The following is a 16,828-nucleotide window of genomic DNA, read 5'->3' as shown; positions in this document are numbered from 1 at the left end:
TGCTGATAAACTTTGCTTTTTAATATAAAGAACATTTTGCATTAGTAAACCAGATCATTTTAAGTGCCTCTAAAACTTTTGTTCTCTACCATGCCGAGTAAACTGGTTTTAAGTGGATTTTAAGTAAATCTTTGTAATTTTTCTTCTAAATTTTTATTTAGGTGTATTTTAGGTTTCTTCCGGAAATAAGAGTTCGTGCTGAAGTATGTATAAAAGAGCATCGGTTATAGCGATCCTACAACGTAACCCAACAAAATTTTTCTTATTTAATAAGAGACTAAAAGTAAACTAAAGGTAAATTTTATTTCTGTCCAAGACAAATTACAAACTTTTACAAATTTAGCATTTTAAAGTATCAAAGCAATAATTCAATACAAAATACTGAAAACATTCGCCACTAAATCTATTTAATAAAAAAATTTAAACCAATATTACATTTACTATTTTGTTTCTACACAGCTGGAGATTTATAAATGGCTAATTATATAAGTTAACGTTATTGTTTATTTAACTATTTTCTCTGAAACTATTGTAATAAAATTTTTGAGCATGTGATTGCAACATTTTTAAATAACGAAACTTAAAAAATTTATGAAAGTTCACTTTTAAAATTTTGTTCAGTTAAGTTTAGCTAAAAGTTTAAATTTTATTTCGCAGTTTTGAATTTTTATCTAATCTCATTTAATGAAAGCCAAAATTGAAGGAATCATTTTGAAAAAGGGGTTTCTTCAATGGATCCAAATTGAAGAAGACCCTTTTACAAAATGACAGATTCAACCTTAGGCTTAAGCTACAATAAAATTTTAAATTTTGTTCAGTTAAGTTTAGCCAAAAGTTTAAATTTTATTTCGCAGTTTTGAATTTTTATCTAATCTCATTTAATTAAAGCCAAAATTGAAGGAATCATTTTGAAAAAGGGGTTTCTTCAATGGATCCAAATTGAAGAAGACCCTTTTACAAAATGACAGATTCAACCTTAAGCTACTATAAAATTTAGAATTTTAAACTGAAATAAATTTAAGAAAAATATAAATTAACGTAGTGAGTATAATTTTTAAGAGTGTTTTACTATTACTATTAAAAAAGGTCTAGTTTTTAAATATAGAAAGTTAGAGAATAAATAAAACTGCACTGTCATACACAATTTTAAATTTATAATTAAAATATATCGAAAAATTTAGTAATCCAGAAAAAAAATCATTAATTTAGAAAATTTAAATTTATTATATTTTGACAACTGGTTCAAAATTTAGTATCTTTGAAAGTTCTAAAAAGATTATAAACTTGCTCAGCGACCTTTGGCTTAATACGAAACAAACTACAGAATTAGCTAGTATTCATTTTTTAAAAAATGATTTATACTAAGAGCATTTTTAGTGGCGAAATGTGTACAAAAAGAGTGCTTTAAAACTAATATTCAAGACACATTACTCACCAAATACTTATATATACACAATAATATCGTTGACATCAACATTAAATATAAATTGAATTTCATACTATTGTAATACAATACATTTGTTATTAAATACACATTGTTTTAAAATAAAACTAATTTAAGAATACGGTTTGAGTCATGTAATCTAACTGATACAAGATATTTAAGAAAAACATTTAGCTTTAGGGTAACAAGAATTAAGATTTCAAAACATAATTTCAATTCAAATTTAGTAACTTTTAACACAAGTTTAAAGCGAATAAGAAAGTTTAAATTTATTGGTAAATTGTACTTTTAATACATGGAAAAAGGTAAATTTAGTTGTAAACATTTCAATTAAATTTTGGCCCATAAAAAGTTCGCATAAAATTTGCTTACATTTAAACCTTTTATTTATATGAAAGACTTACGTAGAATTGAAAATTTAGAAAATTATTAAATGCAAATACTGTTAAATTACTCCAAATTTAGAAACGTTTTGCCCTAAGACACGCCAGAAATTTGTTTATCGATTATTAGCACTTAAAAGATTAATAAAAGTCTGAGTCGAAACTTATCTGCATCGAAATAAATGTTGAAAATGGCAACTATAAATGTTCGCTTCTGTATTTTATATATTTTAAGACTTGGAAAGTTAAAAGCTGCATTATAAATTTTGGTATAAAATTTTCATCGATCGCAAATCTAAGAATTCTAAGTTTCAAATTCAGAACGATACAAAGTTTTCAACGTTTAGTTTAAGATCTTCCATCAAAGGCAGCCCTCATCAACATAACGCTTAGATCACTTCTTTTAAAAGATTTTTAAGAGATTCTATCACTGTCTTAATGAGTTGTCTAGTTCTAATAAACACTTTTAAAGCTCTGGGGAATTTTTCAGGGCACGAACCTGCGAAACTAAAATTGCAGTCCAGGACCTTACCGTACTCCACCAAACCCTTTAAAATTTTATTCATGACCTAGTTTAAAAGTTTCTATGTTGTTCGGCTGTAAGTGCTAGAGTTCCTCGGAGTCTGTCAAAGTTCACGTTTAATAGTAATATTAATGTAAAAGAGTAAATCCTTATTCTTCTTTCAATGTTACTTCAACTCTAAATCAAATTATCAATAGTTTTATTATAAATTTGGGAGTCTTACCTTTATTAAAAATCGCAACACATTTGCCCTCTTATCATAACTATAAAAACACTTCAGGCATCCAGATTTCCCCTCTAGAGCTGTTTTAATATGTTTATGAACAAATAATTTCTGAAAGTTTTTATATTTGAAATTTTTTTAATTTAAACACTTCGGTTTTATAAAAAGCTCTGTCTACTCAAGTTAAAATTTCTTAAACTGGAAAAATTAAAAAGGGTTTAGTTAATAATCGAATTCTATTTAAACTTTTGGTTTAAAAGTATTGTGCATATTGACTGGAGCTTTGATTTCGTTACAAATAGTTTTGAATTGGCTCGAAAGGTCGTATTATGAGATTTGAGGGGCTGCAGACGCAAAGCTATATGTTCATTGAGCAACTTTTTGCATTACTTTAGTTTTAAAGTTTATGTCCAAAAATGTTCATGTCCAAAAAAAAACTAATAGAAAATTAAGTCTGGCTAGAACTAAATGGAAACCTGGTTTTCTAGGTAAAATGGACTTAATGGTTTGAATGAAGCTATAGTTATAAAGTTCTCTCAAATGTAATAAGAGCAATTCGTAAGTTGTTGTAAATTCATAATAATTGCCGTTAAAAGAACTTTTTACAGTATTTGAAAGTTAGTCTTTACTTTAAAAAACTTGCCGTGACCTTTGAAACAAAAATTCTTTAAAAATTTAGTCATTCAAAAATTTGATTTTTATTAAAAAATAAAATTTCTGGTTAAGTTATCAATTTTTCAGCTCAGTTTCTATTCAGTCCAATCCCAATTATAATTTTACTTTTATTCAAAAAGATGTTTAGTCTTGTACTCTATTCTTATTCTACTACTGAAGCAGCGAATTAGTGTTATGGTTAATGTTAAGGTATGTTACGTGATTATTGAACAGTTAGTCATTATCTGGCTACTCCAGCAGCAAATAAGAATCATTAAAACTACCAAGTTTATGATAGACTTTAAATGTAATTTATCTTCTATTTACTATTAGTAATTTGACTGGACTAAATACTTTATTACTTTTACAATATTAGCCACTTGCTAGAATAATATTGATATTAGTTTTGAACAATGTTGAAAATTCTTGACAAGTAAGCATTTTTATGGAAAAAAAAATTAAATTTTCCAACTGCAATTACACCAATATTATAAAATCTTTAGATTTAAGCTAAATCACGCAAGAACAATTCTTCAGAAGTACTTATTTTTGAATTTGTTTTCTCAACTCATTTTAAGAGCACGCAGACTATTAAAAACTTAATTATATAATTAAGCTTAAAAGTAAAAATCCTATTTAGGTTTTTACATTCATATAGTCCCCCCCTCACTTCCGCCTTAGGGTTTTTAGAATTTAGTAAAATAAAGAGTCATAAGTCCATTTTTTTCCTAACTGAAAAGCAGGTTTACTGTGAAAGCAGAAAAATTTTATGTTTTATAAATGCCCTAAAACTGTTCAATTAAAAATTCGTTCTATAAACTTGGTACCGAAGGACGTAAATATAAGTCCAGTTTCTGATATTCAAAATCAGATACTTCTGAATTATTAAATATAACTTTAAAAGTATTTTTAGTGTGTTTTGTGCATCTATAAAAATACCAAAATTTCCAGCAAAAACTTTGAGAATTGCTTGACATTTTAAATTTAATTATTAATTGAATTAATTGTTTTCAGAATCACACCCTTTAACTTAAAATTGAATCTCATGAAGAAAAAAACGCTAATAAAGACTTACAATGAATGTTTTTATTTGAAAGCACTCATATTTATTACTTTCACAATAAGAATGCTAGTTTCTTCTAATTTTGTATCAACAATCTAAATTTGGATAAGTTTGGCGAAATTAACACTTAATTAAGCAATTCGGAAGATTGAGTGATCGTCCGAAGTTTTAAATTATAATAGCGCAAAGGATAACTTGAAAGACAAAATACCTGAGCAGAGTTAAAATCTTACATTCTTCTCGATGACTTCATAAAACGTCCCATATAATCTTAAATCAATTCAAATTTCGGGCAAGGAAAGAAGTTTTTCATGAATTTTAAAATTTGGTGTGGAAATCAGCGTAACTGGAGATGTTCTCTATATATGCCCGATATTTTTATTATGAAATGATATATTTGCTTCTAACAGTATTTGCTTTAACCAATATTTATTGGAATCTTGTAATTTGACACATTAAAGAAAACTTTTAAAAAATAAAAAGTTAAAATTTATGAACATCTGTTTGCTCCTTGACTTTCTATAGAGTTTAGGAATATTGTAATCAAAATTTAATTGAAATATTTTTAATTATATCTTGCTTGAAAAGAATTCTTAAGGCTATTTATTAGAAAAGTAAGATTGAAACTAATATCAACGATCTAAAATATTTGCACGAGTCAAGATTAACATGTGTAGGCAATTAATGCGGTAAGTGTACAAATTAGGAACATTCCACATAATATAAAAAGAGTTCTTGACCTGTATAAAGTTCTATTTCAATTGGTTGCATTCGACGCTCCTTTTCATGCAATGAACTATGGGTGTTCATTCCAATAGAAGTGAGGACGGTAATAATTCTGAAAAAACAAAAACACATCACTTTCATAATTAGAGATAAAATGAGTGTAAATACTTTGACAAATTTCTTTCAAAAATTACTGGAGTGGTAACAGTTTAAAACTTTCGTTGCAAACTAATCTTAAAAAAAGAAATTTTAAACTGAAACTAAAATGGCTCTGGAATTAACCCGTCAACGTAAATTGATTTAAATTTATGTTTTAGTGAGAAAATTTTTTCAACTGACATGAAATTCAAGTTCAATAATATTCATTTGAAACTTTAAGATATAGTACTTTGAAAAAACAAATATTTAAATTTAACACAAGTTTAACAGTTAAAGTTTGAGACGTAACTAGATTTAAAATATTGTATTATATATTATACTTTAAAAAATTACTAACAGAAACTCGAAATTCCGAAGACATAGTCAAACAGAATTTGAACAGAATAAGAATTTGTATCTGGGCTATCGTGGTTTCATATACACGATGGTAGAGTAAAAGGTAAAGTAAAAGGTTTTATGTGCACAAAACAGTTGTAAAAACTTGTCTTTAGCCAGATTTTGTTTAACTTTCATTAAGACAATCTTAAAAGTCAGATTTCCGTAAATAGCAAAGAAAAAAAAACTGACTTCCACTTTCAAATATAGATAAGTGTCTTAAATTTAATAAATTCAAAAACTACGTAGTTTTATTACATAGTTAAAATATATATTTTAGAATACGCAAAAATTTCTAGTAAAAGTTTTTTTTTAAGATAAAAAATTAAATAGAGCTTGCCATAAAATTCAAGACTCATACAAGTAATTTTGAAAATCCGTTAAATGGTTTCTTTTATGAAAAATAAACACTGAAAATATGCTATCTGCAGAGTAATTTATAGAGCTTAGAAATTGACAGCCAAAAGTAAGAGTTTGCGCCTAAAGAACTTAACTAAACAAATATTTTACAGAATAAAATACAGCTAACATACACACCTTGTTTCGATGTCCTTAAAGCCAGAGTTCATTTCTGGTTACTTCTGTTAATCAAGAAAATGTTGCTCTTTCATTACATGCTGCGAAATTCAGGCATCCGGGGAGCAATAGTCAGGCTGCTCTTTCATTACATGCTGCGAAATTCAGGCATCCGGGGAGCAATAGTCAGGCTGCTCTTTCATTACATGCTGCGAAATTCAGGCATCCGGGGAGCAATAGCCAGGCTGCTCTTTCATTACATGCTGCGAAATTCAGGCATCCGGGGAGCAATAGTCAGGCTGCAATTAAATATTAACTATAATTACTGGATCGTAAACCACTTACATTAGTAAACGGATGCATTGAAAGTGATTTTTAAAAAAATTGAAATTTTCAGTTTGAAATGTTACGGTAAGCATTGTACGGATTTTCAACAGCCCACTAAATTAAATCATTTTGATTGGTAGAAAAAGGAAGCCGTTTAAATGATATTTTTTCAAGCAGATTGTTTTTAAATTTCAGATTCATTTTATTTTGCACGAAAAAAAACGCCCCAGTTAAAAAGGTATTTTGTTTGACGATTCAGTTGCTTAGCAACCAGGAGGCACTCGTCCATTACTTAGCATTGGAGAGGAATTTTATAAATTTTGCCATTTAACAAATTAATAAAGCTTTCCTTAAACACCGCAGAAAATCTTAATTCACAGAAGCTTTTCTAATGATAAATTTTAAGCGAAGAATTAATCAGATCATAAAATTCACGAAACCCAACCCATTTTCTGATCCCATAAGTTGCTCTTTATTACACAATGTTCGCAAAACGTCACATTGTCTGCTTATTCTTATTAGCCAGAAAAATCACTTCGTTTCTCAAAATTAAGATTTCTTTAGTTATCAAGAGCATAATTAAAAATCTTCTGCAAATTCCTTGTTATTCTGTTTCAATCTATGTATAATCCTTTCCTAGTAGTGTTTTGAAATGCTATGCGCTTAAACACTTCGTTAAAGTTATGATCCTTTATGAAGTAATTTTATATTAATATACTAAACATTTTATGAAAATATTTATAAATATCAGTTTTACAATTTTTAAAGTCAATTACGATATTTAAGTTATAGAAAGTTATTTAAAACTTTCAAAACATGCTGTTAAAATAGTGAGACATTCTTGACTAGCAGCACTACTTAATACCAAATAATCTATCCGAAAATTTAATAGGAATTTGAAAAGTCTTGCATGTTGAGCTAAAAGACTGATTTAAGTTCTATCCCAAACAGAATCAGGAAGTAAATCAAAGGATACATTAAAAACCTTTGATCTTTTAATTTTAATAACGGGTGTCTCCTGTTAACGGGTGTTTGGGAGACGAAGGCTGCAAATGGATGTTTTGCTAAAAGTGCAAGACAAATCCGTACAAGGTTCTAAAACGTTACGTTTATTTAAGGTCACGTTTATTTAAAAAGCTTTAAAAAGTTGATAACACATTAAAAATATCGATTTTTTAATACACCATAGAGCCTATAAAAATGTAAAAGTTTTACGATAGAAGAATCAAAGTTTAATAAAATAAGGAATACGATTAGTATTTAATCTCTATGTATAAAGCTTCAAACAAAGCTCTTGTCGAGAAATACCTTCAGTCAAGCCTGAGATCCGATTCCACATTTGTAGGATAATTTGTATAAATTAAAGGGTTTTGACGTGTATGCATGTCGGACCAAATTACTGAAGTGCGCATGACTTAGTCTGCCTTGCAAAAGAAAAACCGATGTAAATTAAAAAGAAATTCAAAATTTAGACTTATACATTTGGCATTTTTGTACGATAAGCTACTTATTGCAAATGATTCTCCTTGAAATTAAATTTAGTTTTATCAGTTCTTCAAATTCTAATTTAGGGTTCAAAGCATTAGCAATAGAAGATAGTTTTCAAGCGAATTTTATCGAAATCTACAAAAGATACTGCTTTTACATTCGAACCGTAGTCCTCTCGTTCAAAATTAAAAATTACTTTTAAACCATCAGAACTCTGTATTTCTAAAAATTTCATTTATAGTAGATAGAACTGCTAGTATTGAGGATTGGGGGCCGCAATAAAAGTCGTGGCCCGAAACAAATTACATAAAAAAGCCGTGACTCTGAAGACTTGATTTGCTGAGAAATAGCGCAAATAATTAGCACGGCCAGTACCACCCCTGCTAATTGCTATCCTATTGTATCTTATTTGACTAGTTTCTAAAAACCTTTGCTAAACATTTAATTTTTTTTAATTAAAAATTAGTTCGTTTTCGATATATATAGGACCAATAGTATATTTACGTATGCATTTATCCTGACTTATTTTAAGAAAGTCATTGCTTTAAATCTGATTCCTGTGGAAGATTTGTAAAATGAAATGCCGCATTTAATGGCACGGCAAAAAGTTTGCGTGTAACCCCAAAAATGGCTTTAGTGATATCAAGTTCGGCGAGTTAGTACACCAGTTTTCAGCGTGGTTGAAAGATCTGGTGGAAATTCAAGTTGAAAATCTAACAAACAGTAGAAACCCTTAATGATTTTATCTGAGAATTTCAAAGAAATACAGGTGAGAATATAGTTTTCAGAAAAACACTATCATAAAACAAAAGGTGGATACATTAAATATATCGTATTCTAACTTAAAATCCTAGATTGCGAACTAGAAAACAATGAATCTTCAAGTAATTTAAAATTCAGCGAGTCTGACAAAAGCAAGAATGAAACTTCGACATCAGCCAAAATTTAAAACTTGAAATGAAAAAAATTTAGCTTTTATTGAAGAGGTTTTAATTTCTTTTTTTATGTACTTAAAAATGCGGTTTAATAAATTGCTTTTTAAATGAGTTTTTCTTCCCAATTGTACTAAATCTCAGTTTTAATTCATTGGCAATTCTGTTTGTTTAGACCCAGACCACTGTTGTTCACTCCGATTAAATCATTTGTAGACAATTTCATTGAATCAAGAGTATGACAATACAGGATAGGAGTTTGTTGGGCGAACATAATACACAGAATAATTTTACATTTTAAATCATGTTATTTTCAATGACAAATCTGTAGAATCGATTTGAATAATAAAATTTCGGAAAAAAGTTCTTTAACGTTCCACTTCTGACTAACTATTTGAACACTGTTGCTTAAGTTTTATATGTTTTGGGCGTTACTTTGTCTTACAATTCTAAATTTTAGACTACAAAATGAAAAGTTTGTTTGGAACTATCTTCGGTAAAATAAGTTTCCTCAATGAGTGAGTCACGATATTTGAGTGGATCGACAGATGCATAAAAAAATTCAGACCAGAAACAAAATTTTTAAGTTCTTAAGTCTCAAAACAAAAAAACCACAAATCCTGATTTTATAACTAAAAATACTTTTTAGCAGCGAATATTAGTTTCTATATAAATTCATAGCAGTGTTGAAGACAACCCAACATGCTACCTATAGTTTTAATCCAAAGTGTATCGACGTTCGAAAACAAGAGTATTTAATGTATGGTGTGAATAACCGAGAGAGAATGGTGTCTAACATTATAAAAATTTCAGATTTATAGACATTTAGATTATTGGACCCTATAAATTCCTGAAAGCTATAGATTCGATATTATTGTGAAAAAGTTCCTTCATAAGATTGTTTATGTTTTAAACATCTAATTTAGAGAAATAGTACATCAGTTTTTACACTGTTTCTTTTAGTTCTCCACCAAAACAAATTGCGTTTTTGCGCAGAAATTCTTTAAGTTTAACGTTTACAAATGTTTAGTTTCGAAGAGTAAAAAATATTTAAAGATTAAAACAAATCTTCATTAATAGAAACACAAGAAAATAAAAATACTCACTTTTGCTTTCTTGGAGATTCCACAAACATCAGCAGTTTTATAGGCAAGAAAAGAGAAGAAATTCCATTCTTGATTACACAAATCCAGTCAGAAATCAGCACCTGAATGAAGCAACAAAGAGTAACGTTACTTTTAAAAGAAACTAATCGCCAATATATATAACACATTGATTAAAAAATATATTGGAGAATCGTAAAGGAGAATAGCAGATTAACTTTGCATAAAGTTTAGAAAAATTTAAGTAGATTGCAAATTCAATATGGATATATAATTTGTGGGCAGTAAATTTTATTCATAGCGGTCAGGAAACTAAAATAGATGCTGCTTTTTAAACCCACTGGAACCAGAAAGCAGGGAAGGCCGCGGTTAAGATGGACCGACTCGGTGGAGTCTGATTTTCTTACAATTAACGAAAAGAATTGCAGATCAAAGATAGATCGGAAATCATTATAGAGAAATCCTCAGAGGAAGGCATTGGCCCACATTGGGCTGTCTGGCCAATTATGATGATCATTATGGTTAGGAAAAAGAGGGAAATTTCTTCCAAGTCAAAGTTTTAATTATTATTTGAGTACACTAGCAAATTTGAAAGTGTCCAAAATTTCACAACAAGACATTGCTTATATCATCGAGAAAAACATAAAACGATGATAGCCGGAGAGCACAAATTTGAAAATTTAATTTAAAAATTTGAATAGGAATCAGAAAGCGGTCGGAATTTACAACAAACTATCGCTTAGCCATTATATTTGAGATAGTTATAACCAGGAAACTATTGAATAAACTGATGAGCAGGTCTGAAATTGTTCGTAGGAGGAGTTCCTGTTAAGGTAGGAGTGTTCACAATACGTCCGGGTCACCAATGTGGAGAGTAAATAGTTAACAATGTCAACTGTCAGGTACGAAAAGGTACCACAACATAGAGTAAACATGTCTTGTATACTAGTGAATTGGATTTATATTTTTTTAGTGGTAGATACACTACAAGTTTCAATTGTAAGATTCCAAATAAGAAAGAAAATTACTAAAAACCAAATGATATGCGATCTCTAACAAAGATCTACTTTGTATTAATTAATATTTTAATTACAATTCCAACATTCCAAACATTTCTAAACATTTTGCATGTAAAATAAGGAATCAAAACTCTGCAGCATGAAAGAAAATGCAACATAAGAGTTTAATAAGTCGAATTTTCAATAATAAGAACAATTTTAGTTCACTACAAAAACTCTGGTGTAAATTCATAGTTCGATCTAATAACAAGAATTCGAATGCATTTATTTAAATTATCTTTCAAATCAAAATGGCAAATTTTGGACGCTTATCATGTTTACCTTTTACCGAACAACAAATTTTGGTTGAAAATTTCGAATCAAACATTACACATGAAGCAAGAAATTAGCAAATGAAACATTAGACAAAACTTTTTAAATGATACTTTATACACTTATTGTTTAAGGAGTAGTGGTTACTTAATGTTTACAAGCAATTAGTTTTACATTTAAAGAAGGCATGTAAAATGTGTTACATTAGTTTTACTAGACTTTACGCTACACCGGAAAAGGTTATCCAAGCGAATATTACGTACACATTTTAACCAACGTGTCTGAATGCTTTAAAGCATCTAAATGCTATTTAAAACTCCTTGTTTAAAAGAATTAAAGATTTAGTGAAATTTGTTTCATTTGAAATTAAAATTATTTATTTTAGAGTTACTAAGACTTATTCAACGACTATGAAGTTGATATGAATATGAACTTCTCTATTTTAAAATAATTTCATACAAAAAATATTGCTGATTACATAAGAATGAAAGTAAACTTACCTCTTAATATATCCCACAATTTTAACTTCTTTGTACGAACATAAATACGTGGCTAAAAAACGATTCGTTCGGTGTTACTGAAGAACTGGTCATCTGAGACCTAAATATCCCATGACGGGAACTCACATAGGACAGATTGGGTAAAGAACGAGAGCGAGTGTTGCTCTTTTTATAAAAGAGGGTGGATGCTTGGGATCGCATCCGACTGTTCATTTTTGTCACAAGAACCATTTTTCTCTTTAGCAGGCCTCCTTGACCGGAAAGGATTTTTCTATTTCTGATGGGTTCTCACAGTGGACTGATCATTAAGACACGATTCCCAGCATATCACCGAAGTCAAGCATCACTGGCTGCGGTCAGTGTGTGTATGGGTGACCACTTGGATCAGTTTGTGCTGTATGGGTCCTCGTGAAACTGTTCTGCCGTAGCGTGCGTCGAGCTACCCAAGAGGGGTCGCCATCCCCTCTGCGAAAGATTAAAATAGAGATAGCATGTCTTCGGATCATCCTCAGAGATGCTTCCCAGACCGTCGCCAATAGCCCATTGTGCAGCTCTAGTGCGACGTAAATTAACAACAACAACAACACATAAACTACAACTAGAACTATCTCTGATGGGGGCCGTGGTAGCCTAGTGTTTAGAGAATCGGACTCTGGTTCGGAAGGGCCGTGGTTCGATCCTGGACTCCGCTGAGACCCATCGAGTCAATGCGATATACGTGATCGTAAAATCTGCGGAATCAAAAATCCTGTGGTGGGTGGCCGAGCAGTACAGGGATTTGGAGAAATGTCCTTCCTCTTCAGATCTATGTCTGGATTCAGGCAGTGGCCTCACAAAAATTGTGATGGCATGTCTTCGGATCATCCTCAGAGATGCTTCTCAGACCGTCGCCAATAGCTCATCGTGCAGCTCTAGTGCGACGTAAATAAAATACCTACCTATCTATCTGATGGTATTTTTTATCTAATGAGTACCTTACGTTATTTGATGCTCTCAAAAGTTATTGGTACACCACATTTGTTGTTGGTGGCTCTTCCCATTGAAATCCAGACGATAAATAACTTGTTTTTTAAATCCTTAATAGCTGAATTTTTCTCTGTTATGCTACTTTCGCTATGTATCTATAATTTAAACTCATCTCTCTCAAGATTCAGAGGATAAAATTGAGAATCATATTAGATCCTCTTCACCAACTGAACTCCGTGACAGAGCGGGATCTGTTACGTAGAGATAGCGGGTTCAAGTCTCACCGTTAACCTGGTGTCTCTGTAATGTCCTTATGTGTACTATTTGTTCTTAAATTTTGACAAATGACTTATGAGCCACCTCTGTTATGATCAATATAGTAGTAATATTTTTGATCCCATCAAATACTCAAAATACTTTCCAAACGAATAGAGTCGGATATAAAAACACCGTGCACTCAGTATTAATATAGTGATCCGTTCAAAATTGATACATCACTGTATAATACAAAAAATTTTATATCATTTTGAATTAAGTAATTTTAGATGGCAAAACCCAAAATTTCAAACAATATGTTTTGAAAAATTAAAATTTAAATATTCGAATATATTTTTTGAAAAATTAAATTTTAAAATTAAGGTTTTCTAAAAATATTCCACCCCAATTCGGCTGGTTGTTCCATCTATCGAATATTTTCTATCGATCTATCGAATATTTTTCCAACCAACTTCATTTTGTTTTCAATATTCGTATCCACTCTCTTTTTTATCAGTACTCGAATCGGATATCATTTGAAGAGCTTTCAAGCCCACTCTCTTTTGAACAATTCTCCAACCCGCAATCTTTTTTATCGGTACTTGAACCCTCTATCATTTAATCAGTACTCGAACTCATACTAGACTCGGTACTAGAATCCACTGATTTTTACCAGTTCTCGAACTCGCTATCATTGGTTCAATACTGGTTTCTGCTATGATTTGATCATTACTTGAATCCACTATCTTTTATCGGTACAACGGAGGAGGTGGCTCACCCTCTGAAGGTCGGTGAACACAACTCCAACAGGGTGCCGTGTGCTGTATATAAAGAAATAAAAATACATAGAAATAAAAATATTTAGGAATAAATAAATTGGAAAAAGGAAATTTTAAAACACCAAAATTTTTTAAATGTTAGATTGTAATTTTTTTCAAAGCATTTAAAATACTTAAAATTTAGTTTTTTATTGCCTTATTGCAATTTATTCATTTAAATATATATATATATATATATATATATATATATATATATATATTTTTTTAAGAAAGGAAGACAAAAAAAAATTGTCCCGCAGTGGACCGATCTTTGAGACGCGGTTCCCAGTAGATTATCGAAGTCAAGCATCACTGGCTGCTGTCAGTTTGCGGATTGGTAACCACTTGGATCAGTCTGCGTAGGGACAGAGGGTGTGTGGTATGGATCCTCGTTAAAATGTTCTATCGTAAAGTGCTCGTCTTCGCGTGCAGGTCGTCGGGATACCGAAGCGGGTGTGCCATCCCCTCTGCACATGATCAAAATGGTTTTCCATACAGTCGCCAATAGCCCATTGTGCAGCGCCAGTGCGACGTAAATGAATTACAAAAAAATTTAATATACTGCTTCCTCAAAAGAAAGCAAGGTTACATGAGGTCGCAAGTTAACTGGACACACCTGGATAAGTTCAGAGTCTATCTCTGCATGTTTTATTTGTTGTTGTACTTCATTTACGTCGCACTGGAGCTGCACAATGGGCTATTGGCGACGGTCTGGAAAACATCCCTGAGGATGATCTGAAGACACGCCATCACAATTTTGATCCTCTGCGGAGGGGATGGCACCCCCGCTTCAGTAGCCCGATGACCTGCACGCGAAGTCGAGCACTTTACGTTAGAACAGTTTAACGAGGACCAATACCGCACACCATCGATCCCTATGCAGACTGATCCGAGTGGTCACCCACCCGCAAACTGACCGCAGCCAGTGATGCTTGACTTCGGTGATCTACTGGGAACCGTGTCTTAACGATCAGTCCACTGCGGGACTGTTTTATTTGTCTTACAGAGGTAATGATAGTAAGACACGGTTCCCAGTAGATCACCGAAGTCTTGCATTTCTGGCAGCGGTTAGTGAGAGGGGGAGGTGACAATTTTAATCAGCCCGTGGAGGGAACGAGGGTGTGCCGCATCGGTCCTCGTTGAACTGTTCCACTGTAGAATGCTCGATTGCAACAAGTTAAAAGATATTTTGTCAAACTTGTGGATAATTTAAGTATTTTGTTAACAACCCCATTACATGTTTTGCACCGTTCTTTTAGCAAAGTAAAAGCTACGAAAACCTATTTAAGATCTACAAAGGCACAAGAGAGTTCTTAAGTAATAATTTCTATCAGAAAAACAATTGACTATTTGCGTCTGCTAAAGTACGAAAAAATGCATTTTAATGTTCATACTTGTATGTATTTATGTCATAAAAGATTACATTCATTAAAAATATTACTTTTAATAGATATTTATAATTGAGTATTTGAGGTGATAATCTTCATTCATTAAACTGACAGATTTCTTTTTTTTTAACCTTGAAATCATTCATTGTTATTCATTTTCATTATGTGTTTCTTAAATCACCATTCAGGGTTGATTTCAATTTTCTAATTCTCTGGTAGTAATATTGTAATTTAAAATATAAAAAGCAATTTTATGCAGCGTTATGACGACAACTTATTTACTAAAAACAAAAGCAAATTTTCTACTAAAAAGCCGAGTAAAAAAAGCTCTTAGAATCTGGTATTTAATAAAATTTCAGTAGTTTTTGTTATTATTTTTGTGGATTCTGTATGGAATAAATTCTGAATCCGATAAATGATTTTTTTTTAAATACTTACAACTGTGGTAATAATATTTTATAAATACTTTTATCAGTTTTTTTTAAACTTATTCAATCCTAACTATGCAAACCGTTAACAATTTGAAAAACTAAATTAGATTTATTGTTCATTCTATTGATATTTATTTATTTATAAATCAGTTTTTTGTACATAAATTATTTGTATCCGTCAAATTGTTACGTAAGCTGATTTCTCAAAAGACTGAGTACTCTGTAATTACTTCTAAGTAAACATAGTTTTAAGCACTATATAAAAATTTCTCAAACATTTCATAGCAAAATTTGCTAATATTCTCAGAGGCATTTATAGCATCAGATATATTTAACAAAGATTCCCAAATATTGTGTATTAATATTTCTAAGCATTTATTTCATACTGCAATGATTATTTTTCAGGTTATTTTATATATTGTACATTCATTGTTTCACTCACTATTTTACAGGTATTTATATTGAATGTTTATCAAAGTGAGACTCAAAATTAATGACTGATGATTGTGTTATCAGGGTCTGATCTAGAAATCAGGGAATCTCTACTTGTTGTAACTTTAAACCATATTTACTTGTTATTTATTTACAAAATGCCTTTAAGTTACGTATGGCATAAGTGAATAGTAAATATTAGTAAATTTGCGGGTATATTTCCTTTATTTTTGCTGACTCATAATTTTAATAACAATAAAAATTCTTTAAAAAAATATCTCTATCATTTAGATTGTTGTAGTTCATTTACGTCGCACTAGAGCAGCACAATGGGCTATTGGCGACGGTCCATCATTTAGAGATAAGGGTCCTTATGAGTGCTGCCAGAAAAATGCGTCAATATTCCCCCCAAAGTAAATTACTTCAAAAGAGAGTAATCTAATTTTTCTTTTAATTACAGCGATGATTTTGTCATCAGTCATTTTTATTTTCGGTTCCACTTTGCACACCTGATAAATATTCAAATGTACATCAAAATAAATATATATAAGATATTTGGGATATAATGATAGAATATTTGATATGCATTAAAGAAATATTTGTAAAATATTGTGATCATTAAGTGTCAAACACTGATAGATCTTAATAACTGGAAGATCTTAATAATGATATTCGTGTGATGTTTAAAAACGTCGGACGCAATATAATATTAAAAAATATGGGAAAATATTATCTTGGAAATTTTTCCAATATTAATGAAGATAGCCGTCTTCACGATATTTATATGATAT

General features: G+C 30.5%; 1 long non-coding RNA gene across 1 annotated transcript; it reads right to left on the bottom strand.

The window, feature by feature from the left end:
* Positions 1-284: 284 nt before the first annotated feature.
* On the bottom strand, positions 285-11,886 carry LOC147806703 (uncharacterized). The gene is made up of 4 exons (XR_015435026.1): positions 11,748-11,886; positions 9,920-10,020; positions 6,088-6,365; positions 285-5,128 (listed from the first exon to the last, which is right to left on the bottom strand). It is a non-coding gene; the product is annotated as an uncharacterized LOC147806703 (long non-coding RNA).
* Positions 11,887-16,828: the final 4,942 nt, after the last annotated feature.

Source organism: Parasteatoda tepidariorum, chromosome 7, assembly GCF_982258835.1.
Source record: "Parasteatoda tepidariorum strain Cologne lab strain chromosome 7, Ptep-v5.0, whole genome shotgun sequence".
Taxonomy (NCBI): domain Eukaryota; kingdom Metazoa; phylum Arthropoda; class Arachnida; order Araneae; family Theridiidae; genus Parasteatoda; species Parasteatoda tepidariorum.
Note: the sequence above shows the minus strand (reverse complement) of the source record. Positions and strands in the feature narration are given on the sequence as shown.